Source organism: Ascaphus truei, chromosome 6, assembly GCF_040206685.1.
Source record: "Ascaphus truei isolate aAscTru1 chromosome 6, aAscTru1.hap1, whole genome shotgun sequence".
NCBI classification, from domain to species: Eukaryota; Metazoa; Chordata; class Amphibia; order Anura; family Ascaphidae; genus Ascaphus; species Ascaphus truei.
This window is the reverse complement of record NC_134488.1, coordinates 122,841,307-122,867,743: the sequence shown is the minus strand read 5'-3', so window position 1 is coordinate 122,867,743 and position 26,437 is coordinate 122,841,307. Positions and strand designations below refer to the sequence as shown.

The window sequence follows — 26,437 nt, the reverse complement described above, 5'->3', positions numbered from 1 at the left end:
CACATCCACAAGGACAACCGTCGCAACACAAAAGGAAGAAGCGCCCGCTCCTTAGTATCACCGTATAATAAAATAAATAAATAAAAGAGAGAGATTGCAAACAGTGCAGGGTCCTCGTGATGGCGGTAACACTGCACCAGCCCCCGCACTTATAGAGACCCTCTAATGCTTAGAGAGACCCCTGCGCTTACAGAGACCCTGCGCTTAGAGAGACCCCTGCGCTTACAGAGACCCCTGCGCTTAGAGAGACCTTGTGCTTAGAAAGACCCCTGCGCTTAGAGAGACCCCTGCGCTTAGAGAGACCCCACACTTAGAGAGACCCCACACTTAGAGAGACCCGCTCTTAGAGAGACCCTGCGCTTAGAGAGACCCCGCGCTTAGAGAGACCCCGCGCTTAGAGAGCCCCCGTGCTTAGAGAGACCCCGCGCTTAGAGAGACCCCTGCGCTTAGAGAGACCCCGCGCTTAGAGAGACCCCATGCTTAGAGACCCCGCGCTTAGAGACCACGCGCTTAGAGAGACCCCATGCTTAGAGACCCTGCGCTTAGAGAGACCCCACGCTTAGAGAGACCCCGCGCTTAGAGAGACCCCGCACATACAGGGACTCCGCGCTTAGAGAGACCACGCACATACAGGGACTCCGCGCTTAGAGAGACCCCATGCATAGAGACCCCGCGCTTAGAGAGACCCCATGCATAGAGACCCCGCGCTTAGAGAGACCCCATGCATAAAGACCCCGTGCTTAGAGAGACCCCCCCCACGCTTATAGAGACCCCGTGCTTACAGAGACCCCCTCGCGCTTACAGAGACCGACGCTTACAGAGACCCCTGCGCTTACAGAGACCCCTGCGCTTACAGAGACCCCACACTTACAGAGACCCTGCACTTACAGAGACCCCCCTCGCGCTTGCAGAGACCCCCCTCATGCTTACAGAGACCCTGCGCTTACAGAGACCCCCCTGCGCTTTCAGAGATCCTGCGTTTAGCGAGACTCCGCACTTACAGAGACCCCGTGCTTAGAGACCCCGCACTTACAGAGACCCCGGCACTTACAGAGACCCCGCACTTACAGAGACCCCCGAACTTACAGAGACCCCACGCTTAGAGAGACCCTGCGCTTAGAGAGACCCCTGCACTTAGAGAGCCCCCGCGCTTAGAGAGCCCCCGCGCTTACAGAGACCCCCGCACTTACAGAGACCCCCGCACTTACAGAGACCCCCGAACTTACAGAGACCCCCGAACTTACAGAGACCCCTGCACTTACAGAGACCCCCGCACTTACAGAGACCCCCGAACTTACAGAGACCCCCGAACTTACAGAGACCCATGCACTTACAGAGGCCCCCATGATTACAGAGACCCTGAGCACTTACAGAGGTCCCCCATGCTTAGAGAGTCCCCCTCAATTAGAGAGACCCCACCCACTCTTAGAGAGACCCCGCACGTACAGGGACTCCGCGCTTAGAGAGACCACGCACATACAGGGACTCCGCGCTTAGAGAGACCCCATGCATAGAGACCCCGCGCTTAAAGAGACCCCATGCATAGAGACCCCGCACTTAGAGAGACCCCATGCATAGAGACCCCGCGCTTAGAGAGACCCCCCCACGCTTATAGAGACCCCGTGCTTACAGAGACCCCCTCGCGCTTACAGAGACCGACGCTTACAGAGACCCCTGCGCTTACAGAGACCCCTGCGCTTACAGAGACCCCACACTTACAGAGACCCTGCACTTACAGAGACCCCCCTCACGCTTGCAGAGACCCCCCTCATGCTTACAGAGACCCTGCGCTTACAGAGACCCCCCTGCGCTTTCAGAGATCCTGCGTTTAGCGAGACCCCGCACTTACAGAGACCCCGTGCTTAGAGACCCCGCACTTACAGAGACCCCGGCACTTACAGAGACCCCGCACTTACAGAGACCCCCGAACTTACAGAGACCCCACGCTTAGAGAGACCCCGCGCTTAGAGAGACCCCTGCACTTAGAGAGTCCCCGTGCTTAGAGAGCCCCCGCGCTTACAGAGACCCCCGCACTTACAGAGACCCCCGCACTTACAGAGACCCCCGAACTTACAGAGACCCCCGAACTTACAGAGACCCCTGCACTTACAGAGACCCCCGCACTTACAGAGACCCCCGAACTTACAGAGACCCCCGAACTTACAGAGACCCATGCACTTACAGAGGCCCCCATGATTACAGAGACCCTGAGCACTTACAGAGGTCCCCCATGCTTAGAGAGTCCCCCTCAATTAGAGAGACCCCACCCACACTTACAGAGACCACCCCACATGTACAAACGCTACACGCTTACAGAGACCCCGCGCATTATGTGATGACATCACATAATCAAATGATGTACCTAGAAATGTTGGCGCTTACAGAGGCCCCACCTTCTCCCACGGGACCTACTTCTGTAATCACAGTTTAAATGTTTTGGTGGTTGAACCAACAGTTTGGGTCCAGGAGGACAAGAGGATAGGAGCCTCAGGGAGAACCCATGTTCTTATAGTAAAAGTATAGACCAGGCCCCCCTGATTAATTTGAGAAAACGTGGTGTATGTGGTGCTCAATAATTGAACCAGGTTCCGTATGCATATGGTAATAACATCACAAATCCATGATTGGTAGTCCAGTGGTAGTGGAGTGCCCCCCAAATGAATATAACACAACTGAAGGGGAATGTGACTGGTGGAGTCGGCTTAGACATCCACAGTGATGTACACAATATAACCACCCAATCAGTAATAGTATTAAAGAGGAACAATGTCCATGGGAGACAGGATTTGAATAAGGCACTGCAGCACTTTACCTGTACTGTCCAAGGGGCACTCACAAAATCTTCAGCGTGCGATCCATCTGATGTAGATACAGGAAGGAGATAGGCGTATATAGAGCACCGCTCCAGACATCCTGTGGTAACTATCCAGGAAAACAGACCAGGCCACTCCAAAGTAATAACATTACCCCATTGGATTAGAGGCAACTCAGGTAAGTATAAAAAGGCAGTAATTTCATTTCCTTGTTACCTTGATAAAGTACTCCTGTACGAAACGCGTAGGTGCGTTCATTCAGTCCCCTTTTTCCCTGTATGTCTAGCCAGCATTAAATAACCTCTTTTTGTTATTACTTTGGAGTGGCCTGGTCTGTTTTCCTGGATATTTACCACAGGATGTCGGGAGATGTGCTCTATCTACGCCTATCTCCCCCCTGATTAATTATGTTATAGACAGGGATAGTAACCTTGTTAATTAGAATCCCTAGAGAAGACTAAGGGATTCCAGAATAGTTGCTAAGTGAAACAGCATATGACAGAGGGCCTCAGTAACGAGGATTCCCGGATGCCGGCGGATCGGCTCTAACCAAGGATCTGCATTGACATTCGTCCCAGGCTGAAGTGGAAGTTGCAGTTACCAAAAAGGCCAAGGTTTTGGGTTACATATGCAGGACCCGGTAGGATCCGCAATGGGCCTAGTATTAACAAGATAATGAGGAGACATGTCCCAAAGCAATGAGGAGGGGGGGTCTGGATCTTAGCACAGTAAAGATATAAGATATGTACCTCCATTCGAGTGTTAAGAGTGGACACTGATGGAAGAACCGTATTCATGTATGTCTGATGTAAGATACAATGCAACGTTGTCACAATATGAATGGGGCTCCCTGTGCTTGGGGACACAAATAAATTACTACAAAAGTTCCTGGCGCTCATTATTATACAAGCTTGCTACCTCGTCATGGCCGCCGACAGGGGGGCACAGCAGGGACAAGTGCCGGTGGCCGCAGGGGGGCCCAGTGGCCGGATAAAGCAGTTGCCACCGGGCCCCGGCTCTCCCCACCTGCAGGCCTCTTCCTCTCTCTGTCTCACGCTGGGCCCTCTGTCGTCAGCGCGACGGATCTCTCTGATGTCGGAGCGCCGGAAGTAAGCTTGGCCCAGCTTCCGGCACGCGGAGCCATGAGTGGGAGGCCAGGCGCATGCGCTGAAGTCAGAGGGACCGGCGTGGGGTAGAGAAAGAGGAAGAAGCCTGCAGGTGGGGAGAGCCAACCCAGCGGCTACTGCTCAGTCTGGCTGCCGGGCCCCCCGCAGTCTCTGTCCCTCCCCCCTAGGCAGTCACCGGTCCCCCCTCAGCAGCCACCGGGCCCCCCGCAGTCACCAGCCCTCCTGCAGCCACCGGGCCCGGCCTGACCATCCCCAAGGTAAGTCTATTTTGTTTATGTATTTGGGTGGGAGTGTTTTTAAATATATATATATATATTTTTTTTTTTATATATGTATTGTTTTTAAAAAAAATATATTTTGGGTCTTTTTTAGATGCATTGGGCTCTTTTTTATATGTATTGGGTGGGTTTTAAATGTATTGTTTTTTTAGATGCATTGGGCTCTTTTTTATATGTATTGGGTGGGTTTTAAATGTATTGTTTTTTTAGATGCATTGGGCTCTTTTTTATATGTATTGGGTGGGTTTTAAATGTATTGTTTTTTTAGATGCATTGGGCTCTTTTTTATATGTATTGGGTGGGTTTTAAATGTATTGTTTTTTTTAGATGTATTGGGGTCTTTTTTTAGATGTATTTGTGTGGATTTTATATGTATTGATTTTTCTAGATGTACAGTATTTGGCTCTTTTAGATGTACTGTATTGGGGTCTTTTTTATATGTATTGGGGTCTTTTTTTATAAGCATTGGGTGAGTTTTATATGTATTGTTTGTTTTTTTATATGTATTGGGGTTTTTATATGTATTGGGGTTTTTATATGTATTGGGGAGGTGTTTTTTTAAATGTATTTGTGGGGTTGGTATATATTTGGGGAGGTGGGGGAGGTTGTATATATTTGGGGGGTGGGATTTTTTTATATATATTTGGGGGGTGGGAAGTTTTTTGCATTGTTTTTTTTGGGGGGTATATATTGTGTGAGGGGGGGAGGGATTGAATGAGAGTGGGGTAATTGATGGAGGGGGGAGAGTGAGAGGTGAGATGGAGGGGAGAGAAATACATGGGAAGAGGAAAGGAGATAGAGGGGGGCCCAAGAGGTGTGAAATGAGGCTCGCAACACTGCGGCTCGGGGGGAGTGAGTGGGGGGGACCCGGTCAGACCTGCAGGGCCTCGGGAAATCTGTCTGCCGCCCTGCACCCAGCCATATGAATTTCAGCACCCTGAGTCAAGGTAAAACTGCGGAGTAGCCATATACATATCACACTGATGTAACCTCCCTGGGACGCCGCGTTGGGAGGGTTAACATCTGTTTTAGGGACTAATTTTGCTATGAATTGAAGGATTTTGTTTGAAAATCGTTTTTTTAATGTTTTATGTGTATATATTTATGCATTGGTTTAATGGTGTCACGTATGGCACACCTGTGAGCACGTGACATGCATACAGGACAAGGGTTAATACACCGTTCTCTAGCTGGCCCACTTTTCACCTTCACAAAGGTCTCCCAAATGAACAATCTCTTCCCTCAATCCGTCCCCATATACCATCTGTCACGAACAGCACACAAGTGAGCACGTGACTTAGATATGCAACCAGGGTTAATACACACAGTACCCTCTAGCCAACTCACCTTTCTCCTGCGCAATGAACTGTCAATATGTTAATATTAACCCCTTACTCAATTGCAATCATATCTATATACTTCTGCCAACCAAGAATTATGCACAAATATGTAATTTACTATATTTGCCAGGTGTCTCAGGGCCCTGTTTATAATAGAAAAAAACAATGCATTAAACACACACAAATCTGTTGTAGCAAAACGTGTCCGAAAATGTAAATACTCTCTCCAGAGCGTGCAACAGTTCATTCTTTTATTAAGATCTTTTATTAAGCTCTTGAGGATCTAGGCATATGCATTATTGACCATTGCTTCTTTCCACTGGAAAAGATCACCCACTCAATTGGTTCTTTCATTTTTTGTATCACTTGCAGTGATTCCATTCTTGCTAACTCTGCCGTATGTTTATAACATAGGGGTAAAGGGCACTTTTCGACAGAGATGTAAGACGTCCCTATTTATCTGAATTGTTTGCTGGCAAGCGTCCAAGCCCTTGCAAAAAGTCCTTAGATTCCCAAATGAATGACTCATATATCAGTGCAATTGTGTATTGAGAGTACCCGCTTTACCAAACTGAACTTCCCACAGGCAGCCAGGCCTAACATTTAAATACCATCCTTAGGTACTGTGGCAGAATAAATAGATGCTTGTATGTGGTCTTTCATGATTAATGCTTACAATACATCTCCCCTTCACATGTATGTCTATTGTACAATAACATGTTACTTTTATTGTTGTTGGTCTCATTTTTTGGCTTTGCTTTCAGTCTCTTCAATTCTTTTTTCAGATACAATTTTAACATGAGCGCCAGTGTCCAGTTCCAGTGCTTTCAAGGCATGTGTGTTTAATTCAAGAGGCAATCCAAGAGGCACTTAAAAAAATCGTTTTTTGTTTAATATATGCAGCCTTTTATTACCTTTATTGAAAACTAATTACCTAAGCCGCCAATCGATTCGTTCTCCTGTTATCGATCGGCAAAGATCCTGCTTCCCAGGGTTCAATTTCTGTTTCAATCAATCCTTCAGTCAGTGTAACTCAGCAGCTACAATGTATTCTTATATTACTAAGGTAATATTATCTGTAGTTTCAAAAAACAAGTGGATAAGGTTTCAGCGCTCGTGCTGTCAATCAAAACAGTTGATATAATCCGTTTGCAGCTACACGTGAGGAGCCACTCCTCAAATCGCTCCTATTTATTGGGAATTCCCAGAAGGGAACTCCCAAAACAAAAATGCACACAGAGCGCACCACGGATTAGTAATAAAATGATATTTTAATACAATAAATATAGTCCAATAGACCACAAAACAATGTCACAAAATAATATATACAGTCCAATAAAGACCATAAATAAAAAAGTGAACAAAATAAAATACAGTACAATAAAATAAGCACAGTCCCACACCAGAGGGAAAAAAACCACACAGGTGGGAAAAACCCCACAGAAAGTTCTAAATAAGAACAAAGCAACAGGGCACACAAATGCCAGAAAGTACAGCTAAAACAGTCACAGTGAGAGTTCTAACAGCACCCTGGTAAAGAACCACAATGAGGGGAATGGACACTGACCACAAGTGATAGCGGATGGCGTGTGTGCTCACGGAAATGTCCGGACAGCGTGAACGCGCCGCAGATCTCTCCTCCACTCGCACCTTCCTGATAGTTCCCTACCAGTCAATGTGCACATGCGCAGAGCAGCCTCCCGTTACCTCTACGCGTTTCGCACCACGTGCTTCGTCAGGTGGCTGCCCATGCGCATTGAAATACCACTCACAGCCAATGAGGCTGCTCATAAACAAACGGGCACAGCCACTGCATATTAATGCTAAGTATGGCGAGTCTTAAGTGCTAATACAAAGCATATGATTGCCAACAGAACATAAGTTAGTCACCAAACTAAAAAATTACCCAAGGCTCAATATAATATACTAGCTGAGAGACCCGGCGTTGCCCGGGATGTAAATGCGTAATAGGTAGTATTATTTATAAATCGTGGAACAATAGATGACTATTTGTTGGAAAGGTTGGATAATAATGTTGAAAAGAAAGATGGAATAAAATGTAATACGATGTTGTTTTAAAATGGTTTATTGTAAACACACCACAATACAATGTCTATTTTGGTGACATAACAGATGTAAAAATGTGAGGCGTGTGTCCTGCTAGAGTGTGAGGCGGCGGGTGGCGCGTGGGTTGTGAGTGCTGTCTGTGAGTGGGGGCCTGCTAGGGTGTGAGGCGGAAGGTGGCACGTGGGTTGTGAGTGCTGTCTGTGAGTGGGGGTCCTGCTAGGGTGTGAGTGCTGTCTGTGAGTGGGGGTCCTGCTAGGGTGTGAGGAGGTGGGTCAGTGATGTCGGTGCATAGGGGCGGGAGGCAGCAGGTGTGTGTGGCGGCAGGTATGTGTCGAGTGTGGCGGGTGTCTGTTGAGTGCGTGCAGCGGCTGTGAGGCGGTGGGTGAAAGGCAGAGGCGGGCGGAGTAAGGGTGGGTGAAAGGCAGAGGCGGGTGGGCGCGAAAGCAGAGGCGGGAAGGCAGGGGTGGGTAGGCGGGAAGGCGGCAGGAAGGCGAAGAGTGGTGGGAAGGGGTGGAGGAGGGGGGGAAGGGGGTGGAGGAGGGGGGGAAGGGGGAGCGGAGGGGGGGGGAAAGGGAGCGGAGGGGAGGGGAAAGGGGAGCGGGGGGGGGGGGAAAGGGAGCGGGGGGGGAAGGGGGAGCGGAGGGGGGGGGGAAAGGGGAGCGGAGGGGGGGTAAAGGGGAGCGGGGGGGGGAAAGGGAGCGGGGGGGGGGAAGGGGGAGCGGAGGGGGGGTAAAGGGGAGCGGAGGGGGGGTAAAGGGGAGCGGAGGGGGGGGAAAGGGGAGCAGAGGGGGGGAGAAAGGGGAGCAGAGGAGGGGGGAAAGGGGAGCGGAGGGGGAGAAAGGGGAGCGGAGGGGGGAGAAAGGGGAGCGGAGGGGGGGGAAAGGGGAGCGGAGGGGGGGAAAGGGGAGCGGAGGGGGGGGGAAAGGGGAGCGGAGGGGGGGGGAAAGGGGAGCGGAGGGGGGGGGAAAGGGGAGCGGAGGGGGGGGAAAGGGGAGCGGGGGGGAAGGGGGGGGAAGGGGAGGGGGGGGAAAGGGGAGCGGAGGGGGGGGAAGGGGAGCGGAGGGGGGGGAAAGGGGAAGGGGAAAAGGGGAGGGGGGGGGAAAGGGGAGCGGAGGGGAAAGGGGAGCGGAGGGGAAAGGGGAGCGGGGGGAAGGGGAGCGTAGGGGAAAGGGGGGCGGAGGGGAAAGGGGAGCGGAGGGGGGGGGAAAGGGGAGCGGAGGGGGGGGATAGGGGAGCGGAGGGGGGGGAAAGGGGAGCGGAGGGGGGGGAAGGGGAGGGGGGGAAAGGGGAGGGGGGGAAAGGGGAGGGGGGGAAAGGGGAGGGGGGGAAAGGGGAGCGGAGGGGAAAGGGGAGCGGAGGAGAAAGGGGAGCGGGGGGGAAGGGGAGCGGAGGGGAAAGGGGAGCGGAGGGGAAAGGGGAGCGGAGGGGGGGGAAAGGGGAGCGGAGGGGGGAAAGTGGAGCGGAGGGGGGGGGGGAAAGGGGAGCGGAGGGGGGGGGAAAGGGGAGCGGAGGGGTGGGAAAGGGGAGCGGAGGGGGGGGGAAAGGGGAGCGGAGGGGGGGGGAAAGGGGAGCAGAGGGGGGGGGGAAAGGGGAGCAGAGGGGGGGGGAAAGGGGAGCAGAGGGGGGGGGAAAGGGGAGCGGAGGGGGGAGAAGGGGAGTGGAGGGGGGGGAAGGGGAGCGGAGGGGGGGGAAAGGGGAGCGGGGGGAAAGGGGAGCGGAGGGGGGGGAAGGGGAGGGGGGGAAAGGGGAGAGGAGGGAGGGGGAAGGGGAGTGGAGGGGGGGGAAGGGGAGCGGAGGGGAAAGGGGAGCGGAGGGGAAAGGGGAGTGGAGGGGAAAGGGGAGTGGAGGGGAAAGGGGAGCGGAGGGGGGGGAAAAGGGGAGCGAAGGGGGGGGAAAGGGGAGCGGAGGGGGGGGGAAAGGGGAGCGGAGGGGGGGGGAGGAAAGGGGAGCGGTGGGGGGGGGAAAGGGGAGCGGAGGGGGGGGGGAAGGGGAGCGGAGGGGGGGAAAGGGGAGCGGGGGGGTAGGGGAGCGGGGGGGGGAAAGGGGACTGGGGGGAAGGGGAAAAGGGAGTGGGGGGAGGAAAGGGGAGTGGGGGGGGAAGGGGAGTGGGGGAGGAAAGGGGAGTGGGGGGGGAAGGGGAGTGGGGGGGGGGGAAAGGGGACTGGGGGGGGGAAAGGGGATTGGGGGGGAAAGGGGAGTGGGGGGGGGATTGGGAGCCGTGGGCATATGTATTGTCATAATGTATGTGCATGCCCCCCCCTCCTGGTTCGGCATGTGGTCGTTCCCGTGACTTGCCCCCCCCCCCCACCGTGACTGGTGGCTCGCGGGTGAGGAGGGGGGAGGGCGGACAGAGGGTGAGGAGGGGGGGGTGTGAGGAGGGGGGGGTGAGGAGGGGGGGGAGGGCGGACAGAGGGTGAGGAGGGGGGGGGCGGACAGAGGGTGAGGAGGGGGGGCGGACAGAGGGTGAGGAGGGGGGGGGCGGACAGAGGGTGAGGAGGGGGGGGCGGACAGGGGGTGAGGAGCAGCATCGTGCGGTGGATGTTTGGGTGAGTGTGGGGTGGGGGGGGGGTGAGGGGCTCCGGAGCAGCATCGTGCGGTGGATGTTCGGGTGAGTGTGGGGGGGGGAGGGGGTGAGGGGCTCCGGAGCAGCATCGTGCGGTGGATGTTCGGGTGAGTGTGGGGGGGGGGTGAGGGGCTCCAGAGCAGCATCGTGAGGTGGATGTTCGGGTGAGTGTGGGGGGGTGAGGGGCTCCAGAGCAGCATCGTGAGGTGGATGTTCGGGTGAGTGTGGGGGGGGGGGGGAGAGGGTGAGGGGCTCCGGAGCAGCATCGTGAGGTGGATGTTCGGGTGAGTGTGGGGTGGGGGGGGTGAGGGGCTCCGGAGCAGCATCGTGAGGTGGATGTTCGGGTGAGTGTGGGGGGGGGGGTGAGGGGCTCCGGAGCAGCATCGTGAGGTGGATGTTCGGGTGAGTGTGGGGGGGGGGGTGAGGGGCTCCGGGGCAGCATCGTGAGGTGGATGTTCGGGTGAGTGTGGGGTGGGGGGGGGGGTTGAGGGGCTCCGGAGCAGCATCGTGAGGTGGATGTTCGGGTGAGTGTGGGGTGGGGGGGGGTGAGGGGCTCCGGAGCAGCATCGTGAGGTGGATGTTCGGGTGAGTGTGGGGTGGGTGGGGGGGGTGAGGGGCTCCGGAGCAGCATCGTGAGGTGGATGTTCGGGTGAGTGTGGGGGGGGGGGGGGGTGAGGGGCTCCGGAGCAGCATCGTGAGGTGGATGTTCGGGTGAGTGTGGGGGGGGGGTGAGGGGCTCCGGAGCAGCATCGTGAGGTGGATGTATGGGTGAGGGGGGTGGGGTAGTTTTGGGTGTGCTCCGGGGATGTTCGGGTGAGGGGGGGGGGTGTGATGGGGCATCGTGCGTTGTTTGTTCAGCAGCGTGCGTTTGCTGTTCGTGTAAGGGGGGGGTGATGGAGCATCGTACGTTGTATGTTTGGGTGAGGGGGGTTGGTGATGGGCTGCAGTAGCGGGAGAGCTGTGGCGTGCGTTCGTAGGTTGGGGGGGGTGGTGGTTGGGGGGGGGTGGTGGTGGAGGGGGGTGCATGAGGTTGTGGGGGGTGGTGGTGGAGGGGGGTGTTTGTAAGAGGCAGTGTTGCGCTACAGGCGGTGAGGGTTTTGTGGGTTGAGAGGTCGCCCCAGAGCAGTGTTGTCAGTGAGGGGTGGGACAGTGGGGTGAGGGGTGGGACAGTGTGGCAGTGGTGTTGGCCGAAGGCCAATGAGAGTCAGTGAGGGGTGGGACAGTGTGGTGAGGGGTGGGACAGTGTTGAGGTGGAGTGACAGGCCAAAGGTGCAATGCGATTGGCCCTAGGGACACAGGGCATGCAGACAAACATACAGACATTTCAGAAATATATAGTAGATACATACATAAATCAGTATAGTGTATAATACATTAATAATAGTGCAAAAATTAATAATAATGATAACCACTAAGCTATTTATAAGATATATATTAAGAATACAATTAAAGTGCAAATATATATATAAAGTGCATTGATAATACAATTGAAAGGCAAATATATGAATGTCAATATATAATGTGTGATAAAAGTGATAATATATTTTTAGCAAATGTTTAAGACAAATCAATGCCAATAAAAATATAAGGAAAACTCACAGCACAAATGCTTACATATATAATTACATACTGTATATGACACTTGGACCAGACATGTAGTAAAAATTGAATAAAAAATGGATAAAACCAGATTAAACAAGAAAGCAGATAATACCAAAACATTGTGGTAAATTCATAGCTTATCGCAAGAAAGGATTGAGTTCAACCATTTCAGGTATCTGGACTCAAATGTGTATATCCAGAGCTGTTCTTTTTTCAATAAGACCAGATCTATATCCCTTTGTCTTTCTGATCCGGGAATGCACTCTATTCCCATAAATCTCAAGGAGCTGGGATCGCATTTATGGACACCCTGAAAATGTTTTAATAATGGTGTTAATGGTAAACCTTTCTCCACCACTTTTGGAATATTCTTAATACTTTTCAGATGTTCCAAAATCCTTAATTTTAATATCCTTTTTGTTTTCCCAATGTATTGTAAGTTGCACTTACATTGCAGTAAGTATACAACAAGGGTTGTCAGACAATTAATAAAGCTATGAACGGGATAATTCTTTTGTGTAACCGATGAAACAACGTTTTTATCTGTTTTCATATGAAGGCAAGTCTTGCATTTCCTGCATTTATAGTTTCCAGTGATACCAAAACGTGTTGTGATATCACTGGGTACATTCTTTTTATTTTTAACCAGACTCGGGGCCAACAATCTCTTTAAATTTTGGGCCTTCCTAAAAACTACCTCCAGTCTTGATTTAATTAGTAGTCCCAAAATAGGATCTAATTGCAATATCCTCCAATGTTTGCTCAAGATCTTTTTAATTGAGCCATGTGCCGTATTAAACTGTGTGATGAAAGCTGGAATTGGTTTAGAGGAAACAGCCTTCTTAGCACTAGTTCCCACACTGTCAATTCTTGACTCTTGACTGCGCTTTTTACTTTTATATTGTAGGAGAGAAGAGCACTTTACTTTTCTTACTTTCTCAATTGCTGAGTCAACCACAGTATCTATATACTGTTTTTTAATAAACCTGTCCCTCAAAAATATCCAGTGGAATTTTTAATTTGTCAACTTGACTTATCATTATTTGAAGTACTAAGAAAGGGTCTCTCTTTGAAACCCATGATTGACCCTAGAGATTTTGGGTTGTATAAATTGACTGACAAACATTGACTAACATTGCATAGATTTTTCAATAACTCTATCAAAGATATAACCAATACTAATATTGTAATCCCTAGCGAAGATAATGATGGTTTAGGGATGAATGATCCAATACAAGATCTAGAGGATCTTTTAAAAGAGAGTGATCCAGATTTTACAGGCAAGATCTTGCACTGCTGAGGAGGTGTGCTAACCTGCTATAGAAATCAAAGGATGATCAGTATATTAAAACTCATGAAGAATGGCATTACTAGTTGAATTAAACAAAATGTAGAAAGTATTATCTAATTCTACAGAACTGATTTATTTATTTATATTAAAAAAACACATTAGTAGTACAGCTGAACCCCATTATAACGTGGTCCTCGGGGTCCACCCGACCCGACCGCGTTATAACCGCGATTTAAAAATATATAAAAATGGCCGCTGGAGGGAGATAGCTGGGATAACTCTCCCAGCTCTCCCTGAAGCCGGCATCGCAGCGGCAGCCCCACGCAGCACTTACCCGTGCAGTGCAGAAGGCTGTGTGCTCTGCAGGAGAGCTGGTAAGTCTGTAAGAGGGGGGGGGGGGGGAGCGGAGGAGGATCTTACGCAGCCTGTGCCGGGATGTCAGCTGTCTGTGTGGTTCCCAGGAACCAGCTCCCTTCTCAGCTCCCCCCCAGCGGAGGTACGGTGTGTGTGTGTATGTGTGTGTGTGTGTGTGTGTGTGTGGTGATGTGCAGGTAGGGAGGATGGGATGTGCAGGGGGGTGGGGTTGATGTGCAGGAAAGGGGGATGTGATGGGCAAGGGGGGTGATGTGCAGGCTGGGGGGGTGATGTGCAGGTTGGATGGGATGTGATGGGCAGTGGGGGGTGATGTGCAGGCTGGGTTGGGGTGATGTGTAGGCTGAGGGGTTATGTTCAGGCTAGGGGGGGTGATGTGCAGGAAGGGGGGTGGTGTGCAGGCTGGGGGGTGATGTGCAGGAAGGGGGGTGGGAAGTGATGTGCAGGGGAGTATTGTGTGTCCGTCCATCCATCCGTTAGCAAAAATGCTTTAAAAAATAAAAAAACACTTGGCCTAGGGATCAAGGGTCCAGACAGGACAAAGCAGTTCAATAAAGCATTTTTATTTCAGCCGAAGCCAGCAAGCACAGCACCAAGAACACAATCAGAGCTATACTCACCAAAACAGGGGGCGTACAGGGGGAATCCTAGCTAGCTAGGTGCTGGGCGTCACATTGAAGGGTTACCCAGGGTTTGCTTCCACACTCTGTTGGGGTAGGGACTATCCAGAGCTCTCTGGTGCAATTCGCGGCAGAGCCCTTTCACATCTGCAGCTCTCCGCTTCTCCGGCCCAGCTACAGTTCCGCAGCACGAAGCACTTTTTAAATCTCCCACTTGCAAGGCGCTCAGCTTTGTGTTCGGGTGTCTCCGACAAAAACACTGCATAGTCCGTCTGCACGTCAGGATCCAAGTGATCTCTGGAGCGCTGATCAGGCTCCCCTTATCTGGCTACCTTCTGCCATAGGTAAAGGGGCTGGCGACCCATCACAGCATGGATGCTGCTCATGGACCAAATCAGGAAGCGAGGGCCCATTTGCATTGGCCAATCAGGGCTGGGGGTGGGGATGATTGAGGTAAAGGGTTGTGGAGGGAAAAAACAAACGGGCCAATGGGAACAGCGGCTAGCAGAGGGACTCGGCAACGGCTTCCCCCGGCCGACAGGATATCTCCCGTTGGGCGGGCACAGTTCTGGCTGGAAAGGCAGCTATTTGCTCCACTTTTCGGGGGGGTGGCCCCCGGCCCGATCTCCACCCCTGGACACTATGTCCTTTCTCTCCTGCACCTCTCCTCCTCCCTCCAGACCCAGCAGCAGCCCTTTTCCCTGGACATGCGGGCTGCACCAGGGTTTCTCAGCCCTGCATGTCCAGAGACTCTGGCTCTGCTTTATAGTTACACCATTTTAAAGCGTTATTACATTTACACAACAGGAATAAAAGAATCACAGTACAGGGTTCGCAAGGGGTTACACGGTGCATTAAAACCGGGTGACTCCGGGGTCTGGTAGCCAGATGGGCCCCGGGGAAGGACGGCAGGGGCCGGGACCGGGCTTTACCTTTATTATACTGCTCCCTAGGGTCCTTTTCCATCTATAGGGTACACAGATTAGCCACATAACCTTCTATAGGCGTTATCTCTTATAGCAGGGACTTTCCTTATATGTGCTTCTGATTTTTGTTGTGAGTATTTCTGACTGTCCACTTTAATACTGAGGACATGAGTCCCGGTTTAAGGACACTCACTTTAAGTACACTCGTGAGTAAGTACATATCGCTCAATAGGAAAACTGCAGCTCGCGCATGCGCCTGTCAGCACGTCCTTAACAGCAATACCAGCTCCCTACCTGTAACGAAGCTGTGCGCAAGCGGGGAGACTATAGAGCCTGTTACACGTGCGTTATTTACATCAGTTATGCACGTATATGACGATTGCATTATAGTACATGCATCGATAAGTGGGAAAAAGGGAGTGCTTCACTTTAAGTACATTTCCGCTTTACATACATGCTCCGGTCCCATTGCGTACGTTAATGCGGGGTATGCCTGTGTTACATACATGCTTCTGGACCCATTGCGTACGTTAATGCGGGGTATGCCTGTGTTACATACATGCTCCGGTCCCATTGTGTACGTTAATGCGAGGTATGCCTGTGTTACATACATGCTTCTGGACCCATTGCGTACGTTAATGCGGGGTATGCCTGTGTTACATACATGCTCCGGTCCCATTGCTTACGTTAATGCGGGGTATGCCTGTGTTACATACATGCTCCGGTCCCATTGCGTACGTTAATGCGAGGTATGCCTGTGTTACATACATGCTTCTGGACCCATTGCGTACGTTAATGCGGGGTATGCCTGTGTTACATACATGCTCCGGTCCCATTGCTTACGTTAATGCGGGGTATGCCTGTGTTACATACATGCTCCGGTCCCATTGCGTACGTTAATGCGAGGTATGCCTGTGTTACATACATGCTTCTGGACCCATTGCGTACGTTAATGCGGGGTATGCCTGTGTTACATACATGCTCCGGTCCCATTGCTTACGTTAATGCGGGGTATGCCTGTGTTACATACATGCTCCGGTCCCATTGCGTACGTTAATGCGAGGTATGCCTGTGTTACATACATGCTCCGGTCCCATTGCGTACGTTAATGCGGGGTATGCCTGTGTTACATACATGCTCCGGTCCCATTGCGTACGTTAATGCGGGGTATGCGTGTGTTACATACATGCTCCGGTCCCATTGCGTACGTTAATGCGGGGTATGCCTGTGTTACATACATGCTCCGGTCCCATTGCGTACGTTAATGCGGGGTATGCATGTGTTACATACATGCTCCGGTCCCATTGCGTACGTTAATGCGGGGTATGCCTGTGTTACATACATGCTCCGGTCCCATTGCGTACGTTAATGCGGGGTATGCATGTGTTACATACATGCTCAGGTCCCATTGCGTACGTTAATGCGGGGTATGCCTGTGTTACATATATGCTCCGGTCCCATTGCGTACGTTAATGCGGGGTATGCCTGTGTTACATACATGCTCCGGACCCATTGCGTACGTTAATGCGGGGTATGCCTGTGTTACATACATGCTCCGGTCCCATTGCGTACGTTAATGCGGGGTATGCCTGTGTTACATACATGCTCCGGTCCCATTGCGTACGTTAATGCGGGGTATGCGTGTGTTACATACATGCTCCGGTCCCATTGCGTACGTTAATGCGGGGTATGCGTGTGTTACATACATGCTCCGGACCCATTGCGTACGTTAATGCGGGGTATGCCTGTGTTACATACATGCTCCGGTCTCATTGCGTACGTTAATGCGGGGTATGCCTGTGTTACATACATGCTCCGGTCCCATTGCGTACGTTAATGCGGGGTATGCGTGTGTTACATACATGCTCCGGTCCCATTGCGTACGTTAATGCGGGGTATGCGTGTGTTACATACATGCTCCGGTCCCATTGCGTACGTTTATGCGGGGTATGCCTGTATTGAGCATCCCCTTGTTGTGAATTCAATTCTTTTTCTTTGACAGTTTCTGCTGCCCTGTACATCTGGAGAGTTTTATCCTCGGCTTCACGGAGAAGTCTCTTTCAACACGTTTCGTTAGATGCCACAAATGATTTGATCTCTGATCAGAGACCCTGGGAATTCACCAGCGTTTTATTCATTTAGGGACATGTGCTATGGTTTCAACACCTTTTTGGCATACAAATATTCCTTCAAATTGGTCGGCCTCTCACTTAACTCCCCACTTGTACCTTCTCCCAAACTTACAATGACTGTAAATATCCAAATCCTCCTCCCCCACAACATGTAAAAATATCAATGATTTAATGTTATCATGTTTCTACTCAGCTCCTCTGGCTGCTAAATACTTTCCAAATCTCTGCCTGAACTTCCCCCAGATCGCTGTAACATTGCCAGATAGCTGCAGAACGGCTGGGGGCTGCTATATATCCATTACTTACAACAGCCTCTGGGCCCCTGTTGCTTGCTGCTCTGTTTGTGCTGTCTGTGTTCTGCTTCCCGAAACTTGTTGGGTCCATTTCTGCCATACACTAAAAATATAGCCACAAGTTCACCAACAGAAAGGCTGCGGCATTAATTGGCGATATCTACTGGCTTCCAGAATGAGGCCATATTTTCTCCACCTAATATAAAATCTACAACAATGGCCGCGCTTATAGTGCCCGCGCCGGCGACGCTGTGGTCGCTGAAAAAAATCAAATTAAATTGACTTCCAGCGATCGCGACCAAGCCGTCGCGCCGCCCCTACTATAAGCGCACACGAGGGATTCGATGCATTTGTTTTGCTGCGACATCGCGTCGCTGTCACCGGCACTCTAAGCGCGGCCTTACTCATCTCTGAAGGGCCCCCTGGGTATAGGTACACGGGTGCAGCGTTCAGCGCTGTAGAGGTTAAAAGCACATTATCTGATGGTATAGACTTTGGAGAAGACTTCTCATGCGCTGAAGTATAATTCTTTCGTCACAGACTAAGGAACTCCAGATTTATCTCCCTGCCATGGTTAGGATTTAGAAAACTTCTTTTCTCTCCTAGGAAACAATAGTTTTTGGCATGGCATGACTAAGGCACTTACAGAGCTGAAGGAATACATAGCAGTAACTAATCCCCGTGTCAGTCATTCCGGAAGCCTTCCTCTCCCTGATAACAAGGGGCCTATTTTAATAATTGTGACAAACCGCTTCTAAGGCCCCAGTGTGCGCGCTATGCACGTGACGGGGAGCCCGGCGGCGCTCGTTACCTGAGTCAGTGCGGACAGGTGGAAGCCAACTCGCGATGGGGGGGGGGGGGGAGGAGGGGGTGTGGTGGGGAGTCACGCGGCTGGTTCACCCTCATTGACTGCTCCGACCGATGTGGCCAGCGCTCCGTCGCCACAAGAAAAGACAAAATCCTTCTCTTCACAAAGTGTGGTCGCGCAGCGCGAGCTCTACATGCGCGTGCAGGCAGAAACTGGACCCGTCCCCATACGCCGTATCTCACGCAGCAGCTAACACTGGGGACTCAAAGCAGGCGAGGGAGGAATGACAAGTTTCCTGCAGAGCCTGAGTGTGCAAAGTGAGTGAGCAAAGCGGACCTTTCTTGCCATTAGTCATTAAGGTGTCTATTTACTAAGGTGGCAAAAGTGGTGCCAAATCAGTGCAAATTTATCAAAGAAAGCAATAGGAGTTTTTCTTTTGATTAATATGGTGCTGATTGTGCCAGTTTTTGCAGCGATTTGAAAGATTTTAGTAAATAAACCCTGATGTTTCCGTTTTAGCATTACGATGTCTTGCAGCAAAAAGTTTCCCGTTACTATCACCTTGTATCCTGCAGCAGATCATCTACAATAAAGTTCCACTGATTATTATCATTTATTTATTGCAAAGCGCCAATATATTCTGAAACGCTGATTATTCCAACGCATGCCGTAAAGCTCATTAAAAACAACAGAAATGTTACACGTTTCAATGTTTGACCCCTAATTGTAGAGAAATGTGTAGGTTCTTCTAGGCCACATACTGTAACGTTACCTCTGAGCAGTAAAGTGGCACATACAGAACGATGGAATCTATAAAGCAGACAGCTTCTGATGCATGCTGGTTATATTGATGAAGGCTGAGCGTGCTGACTTACTCTTCTGTTTATCAGAGAGACTCCCTGATTATTAGCTGTGAAAGGAGCCTTTTGTATGGCGGCACTTTCCTATAAGAAGACTAAGTGACTGCTTGGGGCCCCCACTGGTTTGGACTTAAGCTGTCAGATGCTGCAACCCTGCCAGCCCTCCCCCACCCTACACCACCAAAGGGGCCCCTCTCCAACCCCTTAACAGCTCACCATGGCTGGAGTTCTGAGCCCCAGGCTATGTTGAGTTTGCTAATAGCCCCCAAAATCTAGAGCCGTACTTAGCTCAGTTAAAACAGTGAAAGATTAAGAGATCAACCCAGTTTCTAACTAAACCATCCTGAGCTTCTACATGTTGGCATACATTATAAATCAATTCTTAGAAAATTCTACAGTGGCAGACACTATTAAGAGGCTTGTCAAATATTTCTTACATTGACTTCAATCTTTCTCTAAAGTCAAACGTGTTGGAATAATTCAAAAAGGAAACGTATACGCAAGAAAATGGAGTCTCCAAGGTTGCACAGACACTGTTTGAAGTTGATAAACACACAATCCCAGCCAGCTCTCTCTCTCTATATATATATATATATATATATATATAAACAAAAAGAAGACAGAGAGCGCACGCCCCACAGTGTAATACTGTACATTTAATATAGGGAAGGGAATGGTGGAGGGTTTAAAAACACTCACAAAGTATAAGTGAATAAAAAGCAATTTGTGATAAAAAATCCCCACCGAGGCAGGCACCGTCTCGTAATGCGTTAGCAGTCCAACCGGAATACTCAACAATGCACCCGACAGAGTTCGTCCTCTGAACGATCAGTTGAAGTCCTCCACGCAATGTGGTATTGGAGTAGGCCTCAATACAGCAACATACACGCTCCGGCCGTAAAGCGTGCATGCGACGTAATGACGTAATGTCGTAATGTACGTCCCTGACGCGTTTCGTCACAATAATGCAACTTTATCAAAGGGAATGTTCGTGAACAGCGATGGCCATACATATATACTGGAGTGTCTCAAATCTGATTGGTACATCAACTTGTAATGATTCCGCCCTTAAAAAGAGCACAATTATAATTGGAATCTATATAAATTGAACTCTACAAAGAGAGAATAAACGAGGCACCCCAGTATTTCAATAGTGACATATTATAAACTACAATAATAACAATAACAACATTCAATAGTAAGGAAAACTATACCACTGTAAAAATAATAAAAATATATCATATTAATTAATGTTCATATATAAAAAAAAAAGGCTAAAATTGAAGTACTTCAAAATACGTCAATAAGTGTGTATTAACATACAATTATCATAAATTCATATTGAATAATAAAACATAAAACCTAGCGATATCAACCCAAAAATTATCTAATCTCTGTGTGCACAGACATATATATATATGCACATAATCATGCACAAACACAAATGTTGCATGCGCAAATCATACATACAGACAATATGCGTGCGCACACAGAAACGCGTAGGGCGTGGTCTGATTGTGGCAGTCATTTGCCCATGAACATTGCTGCTATTGGATGTGAGACGTAAGCTCCTGTGTCTCCCACGATCCTGCTACCGGCACAGAGGATTTCCAGTTGCTGGTTCCCGGAGGGACTCTTTTCGCCGAGCACTCTATAGGAGGGATTCCACTTCCGGCTATACGAAGGAGGGTCATGGGAGGACGCTGCTGCCTCGGACCGAGAGGACCGCGTTGCTGGCACATGAGAGACAATCTCATAAATGCTTTAATTTGCAGTACTCTTGTGAGTGGGCATTTGTTTGATTTTATGTTCCTTTAATACATATTTTATTACGTTAATGCACTAGGTGTGCGCCTGTTTTTTTCTTTCTTTTTTTCATATATATATATATCAAAAGGTCAGCGTGGCCAAATGTAAACAACAAAAGACAAAAATACTCCATGCTACAGCCAATGTGACAAAATACATACAGTAGTTAAATACTTCAATGTTAGTATTCTCATGAGTAAGGGTCATTTAGTTAAACCTTTGGAAAAAGCGTTATAAGCCTGCAGCCACGTCACGGCATGACCAGTATGCAGCCACGTCACGGCATGACCAGTATGCAGCCACGTCATGGCATGACCAGTATGCAGCCACGTCACAACATGACCAGTATGCAGCCACGTCACGGCATGACCAGTATGCAGGCACGTCACGGCATGACCAGTATGCAGGTCCTAACACTACCTGTGAGTATTCTCTTTTACCTCTGCAGGGGATGGACAAAGAGCTTCAACCCTGGGAGGAGGGGCCACTAACCTCCAAACAACTGTTTGAAGTTGACCTCTATCATGACCTACAATGATATAAATTGGGCTGTGTGTTTAGTTCAGTGGTTCACTGACTTTGCAGCGGGGGAACCTAGTTTTAATACCATTGTCAGCTCTCTTTGAGAAGTGTGTTTTGACACAATGCTCTGAGTTGCGTCATATATGTAGCCCCCATTCCCTATGATTAAGGGAACTACGCGGGCTGATATACCTGTTTGCTCACAGGAGGCCTAAGCCTCCGCCTCTGGGAGCCTGGGGTGAGCTCTTTCTCCTCTCGGTACAGAGCCTCCACCTCTGAGGGATCCCAGCGTTGGCGGGATAACCACTCACTGGAACCAATCACAGTAATAAGTGATACACTCACGGGTATATAACAATGTTTACTGACACACACATATGATAACACTAGTAATAACAATAGTAACTTCCAAGATACACCCAATATAATACACAACATCCCGGTGCGTGTCCCCCAAAGCAGTGAGGGTGCCCTAGGCGCCTAAACACCCGGTGTCCATAGAACAGTCCCCACCCAGAGTATGAGGTAGCGCTACCCCTGTGTATATAGTTGGTACACGTAATACCTTCCTGGGCACTCCTGTACCCAGGTATCGCTGATGAAATATAGATCAGTCAGGTCACACGTCGTGGGGCCTCCAATAATCCCCTCACGCCTAAGGGTGCAGATCCGCTTCGTGGGTGAGCTCCAGCAGGAATGTCTCACGTAATGTCTTTGATGGGCCTGTGACCCAGTCCCAGACCACAGGACACCGCGTGGCCGTCCGGTCACCGGTGTCACACACTACTATAGTGTAATGGGGAAGAGTCCCTAGCTGGGGCTATCCCTACAAGACTCCGCTGGGGTGACTCAGGGCCTAGCTGGGGCCTAAGGGGCCAAATCTAGGCCTAGTCCAGGGGAGTACTGCTCCCTGGATGCTACCTAGTCCTTTGCCTCCCTCCATCAGACTGATTCGCTGGCTCTCGCGTGCACAGAATATCCTGCTTCCCTGCTCTGCTTCAGCCCTATTGGCTGCGATGCCCCATGTGGGTTTTCCTCCCCTAGAGGATCCAGGGACATGTAGTCCCGCGAGCCACATGTGCGGAGCTACCCAAGATGGCCACCGCACTCTCTGACTGCGCATGCGCGAGCACTAAGATGGCCACTCCCACCTCCCGATTGGCGCGGAGCTCCAGCGGCACTTAAATAAGCCAGGCAGCTCTCCTCCCACACCGGAGGTAAAAAGGGGGGACTTGGCTACATATGGAAGAATATTAGACTTCCGCCACTTCAGATATAGTGGATTTCTTTTAGCAAATGAAAGGAGAAAAGAGAGTCGCAGAGACGCAGAATGTGATACGTCTCCTTATACTCTGTGCATCATGGAACTCCTCCCCAACTCCTCCTACTGACTCTCCCCAAGGTGCAAGTCGGGGCAGAGACGCAGAAAGTGATACATCTCATTATAATGTGTGCACCATGTAACTCCTCCCCCCCCCCAACTCCTCCTACTGACTCCCCAAGGTGCAAGCTGGGACAGAGACGCAGAATGTGATACATCTCATTATAATGTGTGCGCAATGTAACTCTCCCCAACGCCTCTTACTGACTCCCCCCAAGGTGCAAGCTGGGGAGGAGACGCAGAATGTGATACATCTCATTATAATGTGTGCACCAAGTATCTCCTCCTACTGACTTCCCCCAAGGTGCAAGCCGGCGCAGAGACACGCAGAATGTGATACATCTCATTATAATGTGTGCGCCATGTAACTCCTCCTACTAACTCCCCAAGGTGCAAGCCGGCGCAGAGACACGCAGAATGTGATATGCCTCCTTAAATCTGTGCATCATGTAACTCCTTTCCAACTCCTTATACTGACATAGCCCAAGTCACAAGCTGGGGCAGAGACGCAGAATGGGATACATCTCATTATAATGTGTGCGCCATGTAACACCCTCCCCCCAACGCCTTCTACTGACATAGCCCAAGTCTCAAGCTGGTGCAGACTGGGAAAACGTGGAGCAAAATACTTTGATACAAGGGTCAGGATGGAATTGATGTGGTTTTGCATCAATATTGCCTTGATAAATACACCCCTAAATCCTTCTATCTCCCTGTGCCTCGGATTACATTTCATTGTAAGATCATTGTTCCATCACAAATCTATGCACAGCGATGAGTACATTGTCATAATACAGACTATATAAGAAAAAAGAAAACACTTATTTTGTTTAACTCCTTTGCTGCTGTATGGGCCCGCAACAAATAAATACACATATAACGAGTATAATATATATATACACACATATACAGAAAGCACTCTGTTTACATCGAAGTAACGCAGCACGAGCAGCAGCACAACACTATGTTCAAACATTATATCATGCAACAATCCTGTATATACATTGGAAAACCGTATACACATCAGGGAGACTATAATCTGCTAGAGAGAGAGGAGGGTGAGAGAGGGAGATAGAGAGAAAGGTATGAGGGGTGAGAGAGGGAGATACAGAAAGGTATGAGGGGTGAGAGAGGGAGATATAGAGAGAAAGGTATGAGGGGTGAGAGAGGGAGATATAGAGAGAGAGGTATGAGGCGAGAGAGGGAGATGCAGAGAGAAAGGTATGAGGGGTGAGAGAGGGAGATATAGAGAGAAAGGTATGAGGGGTGAGAGAGGGAGTTATAGAGAGAAAGGTAAGAGGGGTGAGAGAGGGAGATATAGAGAGAAAGGTATGAGGGGTGAGGGAGGGAGATATAGAGAGAAAGGTATGAGGGGTGAGAGAGGGAGATACAGAGAGAAAGGTATGAGGGTGAGAGAGGGAGAAACAGAGAGAAAGGAATGAGGGGTGAGAGAGGGAGATATAGAGAGAAAGGTGTGAGGGGTGAGAGAGGGAGATACAGAGAGAAGGGTATGAGGGGTGAGAGAGGGAGATACAGAGAGAAAGGTATGAGGGGTGAGAGAGGGAGAAACAGAGAGAAAGGAATGAGGGGTGAGAGAGGGAGATACAGAGAGAAAGGTATGAGGGTGAGAGAGGGAGAAACAGAGAGAAAGGAATGAGGGGTGAGAGAGGGAGAAACAGAGAGAAAGGTATGAGGGGTGAGAGAGGGAGATATAGAGAGAAAGGTATGATGGGCGAGGGAAGTCATGCTAAGAATATGATTACTTACCATCAGAATGGGTTTCTCACCTCTGCTCTTCACATCGCTGTATTTGTCATTCTTTTCCCATTGTTTTGTTCTATCTTTCCCACCACTCTGTTTTTCCTTAAGTGTGAGTGCCCTTTATGCCTTTTACATCCCTCTTTTGCTCCTTTTAGTTGTACTTCCCCTGTATCTCTCCCTTCCTTCCTTTTTCCCCACCTGATGCTCTCTCTGTCCCTCTTTTTATCTGTTCTATTTTTGTGCTTCCCACGTTCTCTCGCTCGCTCTCTCCCACTTCTTTCCTCTCTTCCTCTCTTCGTCTCTGTCTCTGTCTCTCTCTGTCTCACTCTCTCTGTCTCTCCCTCTCTCCCTCTCTCCCTCTCTCTCTCATCTGTCAGTAGCTCTCTGACACAATGTGTTGTGTGTCTGCTTCCTTGGGATGGGTAGGAGGGAAGGGCCGGATGATGTGTGTGTTTTTGATTTCCGTATTTGTGTGTATGTGTCACTTTATCTCTCTCTCTATTTCTCAGTTTAGGTGAGAGTACGTTTATGACATGTCCTTTTTGTATCTGTTTGTGTGTCAGATTGTGTCAGATTGTGTGGCGGGAGGCGGTGTTTGAATTGTGATGGTATTTCGCGAATAACACTAATTTTTTATTTACACACCTGGAGTACTAATCTATAGTTCCAGATTAGAAAGTGAAATTTATTCAACAAAGGTGTTCTCTATTTCTGTTTTAAAACATAAATATCGTATGAACCTTTCAAAAATTAGATCTAAGCAGCTTTGCCTCAGTGTAAGCAGAAAAACATCCAATATCCTACATATGTGTTATTTTTTTTTAATAAATCATTTCTGTAGTATTAGATAATATTTACTGCATTTTTTTTAAATTCAACTCAATGCCATTTTTAATTAGTTTGAATATAGTGAGCCTCCTTTGGTTGCTATAGCTGGTTTTCACACCTCCCCAGCAATGCAAGATTGTTGGCAACAAATTATCACAAACCGCAAAGTGCTGCAGGAGACTGTGACAGCTGTAACCTGTAACAACAGACAACGTTTCATTTAGTTATATAAATTTACATTGTAGCTGCTGAGTTACACTGGCTGAAGGATTGATTCAACAGTAGCCATTATGTGAACCCAGGGAGCAGGATATTTGCTGACTGATCACAGGAGAATGGATCGATCGTCAGCTCGGGTAATTCGTTTTCACTAAAGGTAATCAAACTCTGCATATATTAAACACACAAACAAAATGCAAAATAAAAAAAGGGCCACGACTAATGCAGCTTTACAGGTTTAGAAATGAACGACATCACTACTTTTTAACGTACTTCAATCACTGAGAAAATACAGAGGAACTATGTGAGTACCTGGGAAGTCTCTCCTCCTGCATCTCACTATGCCCTCCCTATTGCTTTTTCTGTTTACTGTGTCCTCACTCCTTTGTGAATGTCTCTGTTCTCTCCAACTTCCTCACTCCTCACTGCACCATTATTTATACACCTTTCTTCCATCAACTTCTTTACCCCACAATAAAAAAACACTCACACAAATCCTCTATTCACACCTCTATCTACTCCTTCCTGCTGCAGGAGATCTCCCCTAATCCTGAACCCAGACATACACACCTGATCTCACCCACGCCTCCCTGCCATCTCTTCCCCTGTAAATTGTGCTAACCCTCTCATTTTAATACTGACTAACCTTAAAACTTGCCCCACAGATAAAACATCCCAATAGCCTGCACTCATGGCTATTGTCCCACACCCACAGTCACTCCTACCACCCATTGTGGCCAAGCACAGCCATCTACAGCACTTATTTCCTCACCTACTGTCTCTGTAAGTTCCCCATCAAACCTCTTAGATTGTAAGCTCTTCGGG

The 26,437-nt window shown here is 49.5% G+C and overlaps 1 protein-coding gene across 1 annotated transcript in view; it reads right to left on the bottom strand.

Annotated features, from left to right (window-relative positions):
- The window catches only part of LGI4 (leucine rich repeat LGI family member 4), a 50,760-nt gene extending 25,797 nt beyond the window's left edge, over positions 1 to 24,963 (bottom strand). Inside the window, exon 1 of the mRNA XM_075606166.1 lies at positions 24,572 to 24,963. The gene's annotated coding sequence lies outside the window, so the exon portion shown is untranslated. The remainder of the gene's footprint in view (positions 1 to 24,571) is intronic.
- Between the last annotated feature and the right edge of the window lie 1,474 nt (positions 24,964 to 26,437).